Raw genomic sequence first — 12,874 nt, 5'->3', positions numbered from 1 at the left:
GAAGGGGTCCGTCTTCCTGCAACAAATGGCGACTCTGGCGAGGACTCTTCTTTGCTGAGACTGACATCCCGACCACTCGGGGTACTCAGGGGCCAGCTTGCCTGCCAATGGACCAGACTCAGCGGCCGTAACTGGGACCCTTTTGTCCCTGGTCTCCTCCTGACGCAGACAACTGGCCAGAGTGCCCCGACCGGCAAGGAACAAGAGACTTTATTGACCTCTCTCCCCTTCCCTCACTCTTTCTCTCCTTAACCCTTCCTATCCTTCCCTGTTTTTCTAGTCCCCCGGTCCTGGACACAGGAATCTGGTCAAAGGGCCTTCAGCCTGAGCTGAGGATTGGAGACTGATCACCTCCTCTTGGCAGAGAACTCGAATTCTGGTTCTGGCCTGGTCTGGTTTCTGGCAGGGCCGAGTTCCAGCCCTCTCTTCTCTGGAGGCCCAGGGAAAAGTCCCATAACGCCTGGGTATCTGCAGGTGGCAGGAGCCGTCTGTAAGGCCACCCCTTTCGCCCCCCTCTCCCGCCTCCTCCCGCTTCTTCTTTCAACCTGGCTTCCTTTCCTGCCTTTGAAATCTTTGATGTTAGTACTTGGATCTGAAGTTGTGTCTCTATAGGAGGTTTTCTGAGAGACTGTATTCTTGTATTTAAGGGAGTGTCTGACGACATGCCAGGTTTACATGTGTGTGTTTTAACTCTGTGTTCTGTGTTGTGATTTTTCATGGCCATTTTGCTTTATCTGGCCGCCATTTGGTTTAGACCTGCCGCCATTTCGTTAGAACTTGATTTTCTTTCCCTGTGCCTTGAGACCAGGGCTCTCAGGAACACTTATCTAGACCATCTCTAACTCCTGAGACTGAGGGAAAAGGGGAAAAAGACTTTAAAAATTTTACTTATTTCAATTTTTTTTTTATAAACTAGTAAATTTTATATTGTAATATCTAATTCGTGACTAAACTTAGAAAATGAAGCCAGATCTTGCACTGTGTCTGTCTAAATATGTCTTGGTATGTCTTTGTCTCTGGGTAATATTTTGAGGTTAATTTGTAAATGAGCTCTATTTATTTGGCTTAAAAAAGGTAAGCACTTACAAATCAAATAATTCTAAATTAAACAATAAATTCCGGGTTCATGTGAACTGGGAAATATTCAGTATTAAATACCTGATATTAATGTTTGTTTGTTGACCTATCTAATATAGACATGTCTTAGAGTAATTAAGTAGCATATTTTCATTGTACCTAGGTTTAATATAAGTTAAATATTATATCTGTTACAAGTTTATCAACAAGGAAATTACCTCGAGTGAAGAGACTTCTAAAAAAATGTAAATGAGATATGAGCTTTTATATAAACTCTATTAAGAATAATTATTCTTTAGAAATATCTGTCTAAAATAGTCTCTCCAGATTGGCGTAACTTAAATTTCTGAGGGTTGTGCCAAGTGTGCTAAGTGTTGGAAGTCTATTGAATAGTTAGGTCATTTCCAAATAAAATTTTGAAACATTGCTACTAAACACTAATTTCCTTTTACAGAGAAACTAAAGAGATGTGGGACTATAAATGAATAGTGCTTGGTGCCATCCTAAAATGTTGTAAGAAAGCAAGGGTTTTAGAAATTATCACTGGTATTTATGCTCACCAATCTATAAAATGCTAATATAAAATTCTTGGTTGCTGAATGAAAGTAGGAAGTGTGTTTTCAGTAAAAAAAAAAAGAAAGAAAAAGGTATGAAAAATACTACAAAGAGTTATGCATGATCAGGATTTTCTAAAATTGGATTAGAATTAGTTAGATAAATGGATTTTGTTAGGAATGACACAGCCATAAGAAAACTGGTTAGAGTCAGCTGGGCCCAAGATGGCGGTGCTGACTCTCACTAGACCTTGAGCCGTGGTATTTACGCCCATTGTGACATATCAGCAAGCCCGTCAACACTGACTAAATCTGACCAATGTTCTAAACCCCTTTAATTGATCTTTTCCATAAAACTTCCTAAATAGAATTCTTTTGAAGTTCTTTCGACCTCTAGCTAACTTTGGGGTGCTTCAGAGGGCCCCTGAAACATCCCAAAGAGCGATATTAAACTGTGTTTATTTGGTTGGTTAAATTACATGAAAAAGATTATCAAATGAGTAATAAATCCGCTCATGTTATAATGTATGGTAAAATTACTAATACAGATATCCTAGAAATTATATGGTGTTCTTAACATTGTGATATGTCCTGGTATTCTAATGGAAAACCTGATGACTTCACAAAAGTTAACAGAAGGACTGAATGAACCAGCGAATATGCTTATAACTTTTATGGTTTCTATCTAAAAAATGATTGGTTTTCAGGGAGTAGGGAAAACCTTCCTCTCAAACGAATTATGACAATACTTTGGTAAAATTAAACGTTATAAACAAAGCAATTATATTTTCTCTCTATCTGACTCCTCCAGAAATTTGAAATTCTTAGGTTTCCAGTAAGTTTATCAAATGAGTTAGGAATGTTATCTCATGGGTACAAAAATCTCAAGAAATTTTTGAGAACTTAAAAAGGGAAGCATTCAACTAGATTTGTTAGGCAAAATCTGTTATAAGCCTTTGGTGTGAGTTTCCCAGCCCTCTTTTATTTTAAAAGTCCAGTCTGAGACTCTGTAAATGTTTCGGCAAAATAAAAAGTCTATAGTCAATTATGGTTATATAAATCATCAGACCAAAATTAGTGAGAACAGACCTATTTTGCAAACAAACTAGCCTTAATTTGGTTATATTTGATTTAAATGAGGGTAATTTTAGGGAGAAAAAGATATTTCAAAAAATGTTAAATCCCAGTTTGTTAATGGGGGTCTGCATCTAGTAAGACTCATCTGTTAGATAGTTCTTTGCTGTTACGTGATATTAATGTAAAATTTAATTGAATTCTTAAAGAACACCCTAAGTTTGTTTCTGAAGCTTATTTCAATTTGTTTCTGAAGCTTATCTATCTTTGGATGAAAATCAGATGCCTCATGACCTACAACCAGGACTGGAAAAAGACATAATTTAAGGGACTGTCTCCAACCTGAATGGAAGGACTTTTTTACCAGGTACTCTTAACTAGCTCATGCACAATGAAACTGAAGGGAAATTAACTCTTAGATTATTTCCCACTTCCAAAGGCCCCTACAGTGGATTGGTCTATAGAGAAGACAGCTGACCTGATCTCACCTTAAAATGATGCTCAAGCAGGAGAAACTACACTACACCAGGATGAGAAGACGACGACATCAGAGGTAGGCAGCTTGCCCGAGATGCTGGACCTGATTCGTATGATCATTTATGTTTTCTTGACTTCTTAGACCTTTGCATATAAATCAAATCCTTTTCTATCATAGGCCTGATTCTATGCTAGTTTTAAAAATCAATTCAATTGTTGGGTTTGTGGCCAATTACCTGTGTCTAGTTCTGGGTTACCTTGTTAAATTTCTCTACTACAAGACTCTAACTGGTTGGCCCTGAGAAAATTTACTTAAAAAAACAATTATAGTCATATTCAGGTTACTGTGATGTTACTATATGGGATCCCCTCACCGGGCCAATTAATAATGCCTGCTCTGACTCTGGCCATAAATTTGAGCCTTTATCTATTACTCAAGCACAATCAGAGCAACAAGTAAAGTTTCAGCAAAGGAGGAAAAATCTACCACAATTATGGGATGGATTTATATAGATAACACCAGGCTATGGTAATTTAGGTTTAAAGTCTCCTCTGTGTTGGAAACAATTAAATCATACTAAGGATAATCACTCTAGTAACACTAGAAAACTGGGCTATGTGCCTTATAGACAGTGGTGCCAATGTATAATTTCCCTGGAAGATAAAGATTCTACAGAGCAGACTAAGTCAGATGACCTGAGATCTACTGGGCTACATCTAATGGAAGCTCTTAAGTCTTACTTGTGACTTTACTAATACTGCTGGCTATGTTATTTGTATTTCACCTGTTTTACAAAATTACTGTTTCTTACACCGTCAAATGCGTGTGTGAGGCCTCTAACAGAATAATATATAGTGCCAATAAGATCGATGATGGTAACAATGTAACTCTAGATATGGGGAGAAGCAACAAGAGGGGATATTTTCCTGGACCAAGAGGCTGGCAAGACAGGTGGTCCAGAGAATTTTGGATACTGTTTCATGGCCTAGTCCAGTAACAGCACATTGAGTGGCCTGTCAACAAAATCTTTGCCAAACCTGAGAATGGACGTTCTCAGCACTGTGGGATAAAATGGTCATGAAATGCCCCCCTCAAAATCATGGTCAAGTTTATGAGCAAGAGAGGGCTCTGCCAACTGAAGACTGACACTTGCCGGCTTCATCTACAAAGATTAAATCATGGCCACTGAAACTGCTGACTTTCAACGCCCCTGAAAGGAGTTCAGGGTGAAAACCAGGAATGGGGCACTCTGTGCTCTGGGAAAAACTGGCATAACAGGCCTTCAGATAGTTATATCTTTTCAGGAGAAGATTTTATGAGTCCCAATTCTTGCATCTTCTCATACCTAGAGGAACACTGGCGTCATTAATGGTGAAATCTGCTTTGGCTAACTAGGTGATGCCATGGGTGTACTTTCCGATTAGACCTTGTGTTGCTAAACACTTGCGTTTTCTGAGTCGTGTCAGGCTTGGATGCCACCATTCTCAAAACAATGTCTGCTGGAAGCTGGTAACTGCAATCTTTTTATAAAACTAGGCAACTGGCTACAAGTCTCCCTGAAGTGCCAGGTCCAGACTGGGTTTCAGGCCTATTCTTCTAAAAAGAAATGAGATTTATTTTGTCTACTAAATTCCAGTTTTCACTCCTCCAACTACTTCTAATTAGGTCTGTTACACCAAAATGGCAGACCAAGGGACTGGGATTTTAATCATATAAGACTCAGATCTAGAACTTGGAACTCAGAAATACTTCCAATTCAGTGTTTATACTCCAAGCTGAGGCAGTCTTATGCTCCATTTTGACAGGAAGTTATCACAGTCATAGTTGCCTGCTGCTGCTGCTGCTAAGTTGCTTCAGTCGTGTCCAACTCTGTGTGACCCCATAGACGGCAGCCCACCAGGCTCCCCCGTCCCTGGGATTCTCCAGGCAAGAACACTGGAGTGGGTTGCCATTTCCTTCTCCAATGCAGGAAAGTGAAAATTGAAAGTGAAGTCACTCAGTCGTGTTCTACTCTAGCGACCCCATGGACTGCAGCCCACCAGGCTCCTCCGTCCGTGGGATTTTCCAGGCAAGAGTGCTGGAGTGGGGTGACAGACGGAGTAGAACTCTGTGGGGCTCTGGAGTGAGATCTGTTCTGTGTCCTCCATTTCTCGTCTGTAGGATATAGGCTTCATTCAGCCTCCTTGACCTTCCCTGAGCTCCAAAGGGTGGATTCAAACAATTGCTAATCAGGGAAGGGAGGGGATACAGAAACAGGAGAAACAATCAAAGGTTGGTGCAGCCTCCAGATAGAGTCCTGGTTCCTACTCAAAGGAATATGCAGAACAATGTCTTTGCGCCCCCACCCAGGTGGGGATGGTAACTTCAGACTGAACACAAGATTCCTGGAGCACAGCTCTGTTGCCTCACCACCAACCAATCAAAAAGGGTCACAAACCCTGCAGCCCTCACCCCAAATGTTGCCTCCTGTTTCCGGGGACCAGAGATAACCATCCTGTTAGGTCTCCTGTTTGGCCCTTGTCTATTTCATCTCTGAGAGGGGCAAACAGTTTCAGACTAAATTGCTGTTATTATAACGGTGAATGCTGGTTTCAGGCAAAAAATAATCTTGACTTAGATCTGGTAGAGAGAGACTTCTGCTCTGCGAGGCAGGCTACGCCCATGCACAGCAGGAAGAAGTTACGGAAGAAAGAGACCTCCGCCCCAATTCCCAAGAAGTATCTTGAGTATGAAGTCTCTCGGGGGGAGTTGTTAGGGGAAGCACACTGATTGAAACCGCCCACCCTGGCCAGGCACCATAGTAACCATTTGCATGAGTTGTTTTATGACAGGAGATCCTGATAAGGAATACAGAACTAAAGAGCCACCACCAACATGAAGAGTTCGGGAAAGGTGAAAAGGAGACACCGCGTGTCTGTCCACTTCCCAGAATCCCTCTCGCCAGCATCCATCTTGGCTGAGCGATGCGTGCACCACCAGGAAAGACTCTGAATTAGAATGATTGGCCAAAGACCACCCGGAAACTGATCTCATCATCATAAAACCTGAGACTGCGAGCCACATGGCAGAGCAGCTCTCCTGGGTTCCCTTACCCTACTGCTCTCCACCCGGGCGCCCTTTCCCAATAAATCTCTTGCTTTGTCAGCACATGTGTCTCCTCGGACAATTCATTCCGAGTGTTAGACAAGAGCCCGGTTTCGGGCCCTGGAAGGGGTCCTCCTTCCTGCAACAATTCTAGGAATCAGCAAACAACTAAAATGGACTGGAATGGGTGAATTTAGCTCAGATGACCATTATATCCACTACTGCGGGCTGGAATCCCTTAGAAGAAATGGAGTGGCCATCATGGTCAACAAGAGTCCAAAATGCAGTACTTGGATACAATCTCAAAAACGACAGAATGATCTCTGTTCGTTTCCAAGGCAAACCATTCAATATCACAGTAATCCAAGTCTATGCCCCAACCAGTAACGCTGAAGAAGCTGAAGTTGAACGGTTCTATAAAGACCTACAAGACCTTTTAGAACTAACACCCCCAAAACATGTCCTTTTCATTATAGGGGACTGGAATGCAAAAGTGGGAAGGAAGGAAGTCAGGATTTTGCTCCTATCCTTCACCTAATTTCTCCCACTCTTAACATATTACATCACCAGACCACAGTGATCAAAACCAGGAAATTCATGTGGATGCAACTGAGTAACTAAGCTGGAAATTTTATTCATGTCTCTCCAACTGTCTGACTAACACGCTCCTTTGAGTCAGGACCCAGTCCCTCTGTGACCAGCAGCCCAGCCCCGGGGGGCTTCCTGCGCCTTTCACAACCTGAGCACTTGGGAGGGCTCTGGCAAGCGAGTCCGTGGAATGTCTTTTGCTTTGGGATAATCTGATATTTCCTCACAGTTACACTGAGCTGATGTGTTTGGGGCAAGAATCCCGCAGAACTCTCTGCATCCTATGGAGAACGACAGGGTGTCGAGAGTCTTCCTCTCTAACCAGGGGTTTCAAATCTGGTGGATTCACCAATGGAGGTTGAAGGAAAACAATAGAAAGAATTTTTTTTTTCTGGAAAGTTGCAAAAAAGCAAACCTAGAGTTTCTAGAGCCAACGCAATTTACATAGTGTTTACATCATACTTAAAACTATTTACATAACATTGACATTTTATGAGGGGGGGGTCTTGGAACCAATTAGAACCAATCAGAACGATTGTTCTGCTAATGTTGATGATTCGGGTGGTGTCAGGGGGGTTTCCTCACTGTAGAGTCTCTGTTTTCCTTCGTCATTGGTACGCACCTATGGCTTCCCTGGTGGCTCAGACAGTAAAAAGAATCTGCCTGCAATGCAGGAGACCTGGGTTCCATCCCTTGGTTGGGAAGATCCTCTGGATTCCCTGGGTCAGTAAGATCCCCAGCAGGAGGGAATGGCGACCCACTTCAGTATTCTGGCCTGGAGAATTCCGTGGACAGAGGAGCCTGGTGGGCTATGGGGTCACAAAGAGTCTGACACAACTGAGTGACTGGTACACACAGACTCACTTCGAGGAGGTGTACCGAGACTCCACTGTGGTTTCTCATCATGCTGACACCTGCCGCGTTTAGCAACAGTAGGTGGTTCTGGCTTACAGACATAATCACTGTGGTGTCAGCCTGAGGGAAATTTTCTATTTCCATATTTGCATATGTCTTTGTGATTCTGTTATAAGGAAGAGCTGCCCCTTCTCCACTGTATGAATGCATGTGTATGTGTTCAATCATGCATTCATTCCTCACTGATATGACTGTGGACTTACGGGTATCGATTTTATGCTGTGGGTTAGTAATTACTGTCATTGTTTATTTTGTTGCTCAAATTGTCCCATACTTCGCCTCTGGGGCTCCTGTGGTCTGTCCATGTGCCCTCATCGTTTTCTGAGCACTTGCTTAACTTCTGACACCATGCATGTTCCAGGCTCATGGTGTGTTTTCCCAACACCACAAGGAGTTAACCGTTTTGCAAGGAGTCTTGCTTCCTTTATTGGAGACTCATACTTAGAAACAAACGCCTGGCCTCCAGGCGTGCCCACTGTCCCGGGGTGTGCTTGCCTCTAGGCTACCCAAGCAGACAGAACTGGGGCGATACGTGGACCCCTTGAGGTTATCCCCTCAGCTCCCATCATCCCCTCCTCCTCTGCCTGAATCATAGCGTCTTTTCCTGACGGTGAGAAACCTGGTTTTCATCCCCGCGTTGTGTTTACACAGCCGCTCAATCCTAGATTAACCGCACTGCACTTCGGAGTGTGCTGCCCTTGCCCCTGCGGGAAACACAGTTCCGAACGACAGTAAAACACTTGAGCATGGATCGCTCTGTCCTGAGCTGCACCGTGTGGTCAGTAAACCATTTTCCAAACGTATCAGGTTAGTGATGGGTTCCTCTGGAACCATTGTGTCCCGGCCGGGCGCCCCACATCTTGGCCGATTCTAAGTGCTGTTCTGGGGAAGTCGTTCCAGACGCACAGCGGTCTCGCTCCCCTCCCCCTCACTCCCCCGCCCGTCCCCACCCTTCCCGCATTGGTGACTAATCTCCTGTCTGATTTATGCATCTGCGTTTCTTTTGCACAAAAAGCAGATGTGTTCTTTCCCCCATCTCCCTTCTCTCTTACAGGAGGACAGGATACTAAATACTCTTGTACTTCACTTTTTTCACTTAGCAGTATATCCTGGAATATCCATATCAGTTCTTAGAAGTCCTCATTTTTTTAACAGCTGAATAATGCTGCTTTGTGTTCAACAGTTTTCTCAATGACTACTTAGGTTCTTCCTACATTTTTTCAACAACAAATAATGCTACAATGAATAACAATATATATACATATACTCACACATACACACACACATGTACACATACATACACATTTTGATTATATGTACACATATATACATCTGGTGGCTTAGCGATAAACAATGCGCCTGCCAATGCAGAAGACTTAAAGAATGCAGGTTTGACCCCTGGGTGGGGACGATCCCTTGAAGAAGGAAATGGCAACCCACTCCAGTATTCTTGCCTCGAGAATCCCACGGACAGAGGAGTCCATGGTGTCACAAAGAGTCGGACACAAGTGAGCAACTGAGCACCCAGCCACACATACACATAAACACTTGCATACAGATGTATATCTGGAGTTAGGAGTTAGCTACTACTGTATAGCAAGTCACTTCCAAATGTAGTATCTTAAAACAGCAGCTCTTTATCACTTTACAGAATCTGCTGATCAGGAATCCACGCACAACTCAGCCGGGTCGCCTGGCTCTGGGTCGAGCTGCCAGCAGGAGGTGGTCTCACTCAAAGGAGGACCTGCATGCAAGCTCGCCGGGCGGCTGTGTGCGGGATGTGAGCCCTCTGCAGCGCTGGGCTGAGAGCCTCACTTCCTGCCTGGCTGGAGGCCGCCCTGAGTTCCTGGGTTGTCTGCAGTGGCTCACTGCTTCGAGTCTGTCTTCCTTCCATGTGAGCGAGCAAGACAGAGCAAGACCTGAGTCCCAGTCTTTTTGCAACCTGATCTCAGATGTTGCCTTCTGTCCCTTTCATCACATTCTGTTCATTAGAGGTGTGTCACTCCCGGTAACTCAGATGGTAAAGAATCTGCCTGCAATGTGGGAGACCTAGGTTTGATCCCTGAGTTGGGAAGATCCCCTGGAGGAGGGGATGGCCACCCACTCCAGTATTCCTCCCTGGAGAATCCCATGGACAGAGGAGCCTGGAGGGGTACAGTCCAGAGGTCGGGCACAACTGAGTGACCGGCACTTTCACCAGGTCTGGGTAACACTTAAGGGAGAAAGGAGCGTGGGGCACAAGCCCCAGGACGCAGGGCGCCTGGGGACCGTCCAGAGCCTGCCTGCTGCAGAACGGATCTTCAGGGCACATTCTCAGAAGAGAACTGCTAGTTCAGAGTGTGTGTGTGTGTGTGTGTGTGCCGGCAGGTGGATCACACAGATTTGCATCCCCACCAGTCACGTGTAAGAGTGTGTTTGCCCATAGCCTGGACAGTTGGGTGTACCACCAGATATTTCTATTTTTACCAATCTGGCAGGTGAAAAAATAGTATTTCAATGAAAAAACATGCTCACAGTCATTCATAACGAAATCAAAATAAAACAACATTGAAACACTGGTGTTTTCCTTCTGTACTTCCATATCATGTGTGAAGAGACATTTTACTTCTTTGCTGATGTTACACCTGCAATTGAATACTTTTTCTCTAACTGCATTGCTGAGCGTATACCGTGTGGAATAGTTAAGAAAATGCCGGGCATACCTTACTCTGACCTTCCCAGTGGGTCAGATGATAAAGAGTCCCCTGCAGCGCTGGAGACCTGGGCTTGACCCCTGGGTCAGAAAGATCCCCTGGAGGCAGGCACGGCTACCCACTCCAGTATTTTTGCCTGGAGAATCCCATGGACAGAGGAGCCTAGTGGGCTACAGTCCATTGGGTCGAAAAAAGTCAGATACTACTGAGCAACTAACACACCTTTACCTTGTTCTTTATGTTAGTAAAAATGCCTCTAATGTTTCTTCATTAAATAAGATGCTGGCTTCAGGACCAAAGAATATCTATGTTATTATTATTATTATATTAAGAAAGTATCTTAAGTAAGTAATTTTTATCAGGAATGGTTCTGAATTTTGTCCAAGACTTTAACCGCTTCTGTGGACATAATTATGTCTTCCTGGATCTGTAAAAATGTGTATAATATTGATGGATTTTCAGATATTGAATCAACTTTGCTTTCCTGGAATAACTCACAGTCATGACAAATTATTTTCTTAATGTGGTATTGACTTCTACTTGCTAACATTTTATTTGTATTTTTGTCACCCTCTATCCTTAATCTTGGAGAAGGCAATGGCACCCCACTCCAGTACTCTTGCCTGGAAAATGCCATGGACGGAGGAGCCTGGTGAGCTGCAGTCCATGGGGTCGCGAAGAGTCAGACACGACTGAGTGACTTCACTTTCATTTTTCATTTTCATGCACTGGAGAAGGAAATGGCAACCCATCCAGTGTTCTTGCCTGGAGAATCCCAGGGACGGGGGAGCCTGGTGGGCTGCCATCTATGGGGTCGCACAGAGTCGGACACGACTGAAGCGACAGCAGCAGTAGCAGCAGCATCCTTAATCTTTCAGTATATTTCTGTTTTAATCATGCCTCTTCTAGACATCATATTATTGCATATATTTTTTCTATATTCAATCTGTCTTTATCTTTTATATTTGATAAGTTTTGTTTATTTATAATTATTATAGTGACCGTATGTTAGGATTTGGTTTTGTGATTTTATGCTTTGCTTTTATCGAACTTTTTTTTCTTTTTTGCTTCTTTTTATTCTCTTTTCCTGCTTTCTCTTGGTCATTTTGAGTTTTCTGCCAGTTTAAAAGGTTAAAGACTATATTTTTGTTCTTACTGTGGCTAACCTCAATTTAAAACCTATAATCATGCATATTTACCAGTCGCAGTAAACTTGGCAATATCTTACTGTGTCTTACAATTCAGGACGCTCTGCTCCTGGTTTTGGTCTCGCTCCCCCTTCAGCCCCCATGGTGCTGATATCTTAGTTCCGGACTGCTGCGGACACAGTCTGTTCCCCACTTGGTTCCTATTGTAGACCTTTCCTAGGCATTTCATCACCCTCAGCTCCGTGTCTTGTATAGCAGTGCCCTGGATTTGTCTCTTTTCGTGTCTGAATCCTGCCTCCAAGAGCCTTTTTCAGTGGATGGCAACATTTTTGAGGCTTGTATGAGTGAGAATGTTTATATTCTCACATCTGAATGACAATTCAGACTTTAAAAAGCTAACATTCGAAGCCCTTTTCTTTTACTACTTTAAACCCATTAAAGGACGTGTTGCCTGGCGGCACGGTGGACAAGCACCCACCTGCCGATGCAGGGACAAGGGGTTGACCCCTGGTCCGAGAAGATTCCTCATGCATGGAGCAGCTGAGTCCACGCGCCACAGCTGGTGAGCCTGCGTTCTAGAGCCTGAAACTGCCACTACTGAAGCCCATGCACCCTAGAGCCCGGGTTTGGAAACCAGAGGAGCCACTGCAGGGAGAAGGCTGTGTATACCTCGACTAGAGAGTCACCCCCTTTCTCTCTGCAGCTAGAGAAATCTGGAGCATGGCAGTGAAGACCCAGCACAGCTGAAAATAAATAAAATTATTTTAAAAAACCAAACCCATTACACCAGTATCCTCTTGTAGTGTTTTCCTGCCAAGCTGTCTCTTACTCCTTTGCAGGTAGAGTGAGGATAAAATTCAACCACGAAGCTTCTGCGAGTGGAGGGGCACTTCTAGGAATGAAGCTTGGGCCGCAGATGGAAACCAGAAGGGCCTCGCATACACGGAGACACCCTTCTCCAGGGGACCTTCCCAACCCAGGGATCGAACCCAGGTCTCCCGCGTTGCAGGTGGATTCTTTACCTGTTCAGCCACCAGGGAAGCCCAAAATGGAGACACAGGCTCTACTTACTGGCTGGTTGTTTAATCACCCTGCTTACAGATGCGTAATTCTCTCTCTCTGGAAGCCTTTAGAGTTTTCTCCTTGCATCTGATGTTCGTGGGTTTTGTTTTAGCACTTCTTGTGTGGATTTGCTGTCGTTCCCCCATCTATGAATTCTTTCCGTGTGATCCCGTCTTCCTCCATCCCTCCCTGCCCCCCACC

At 44.0% G+C, this 12,874-nt stretch overlaps 1 protein-coding gene across 1 annotated transcript in view; it reads right to left on the bottom strand.

Annotated features, from left to right (window-relative positions):
* SFT2D1 (SFT2 domain containing 1) overlaps positions 1–12,874 on the bottom strand; it is a 41,403-nt gene that overhangs the window by 27,796 nt on the left and 733 nt on the right. The gene's annotated exons all lie outside the window — the stretch shown is intronic.

This window comes from Bison bison, unplaced genomic scaffold (genome assembly GCF_000754665.1).
Source record: "Bison bison bison isolate TAMUID 2011002044 unplaced genomic scaffold, Bison_UMD1.0 scf7180017864122, whole genome shotgun sequence".
NCBI lineage: Eukaryota > Metazoa > Chordata > Mammalia > Artiodactyla > Bovidae > Bison > Bison bison.
The sequence above is the reverse complement of the archived record's forward strand: the minus strand, read 5'-3'. Positions and strand labels throughout refer to the sequence as shown.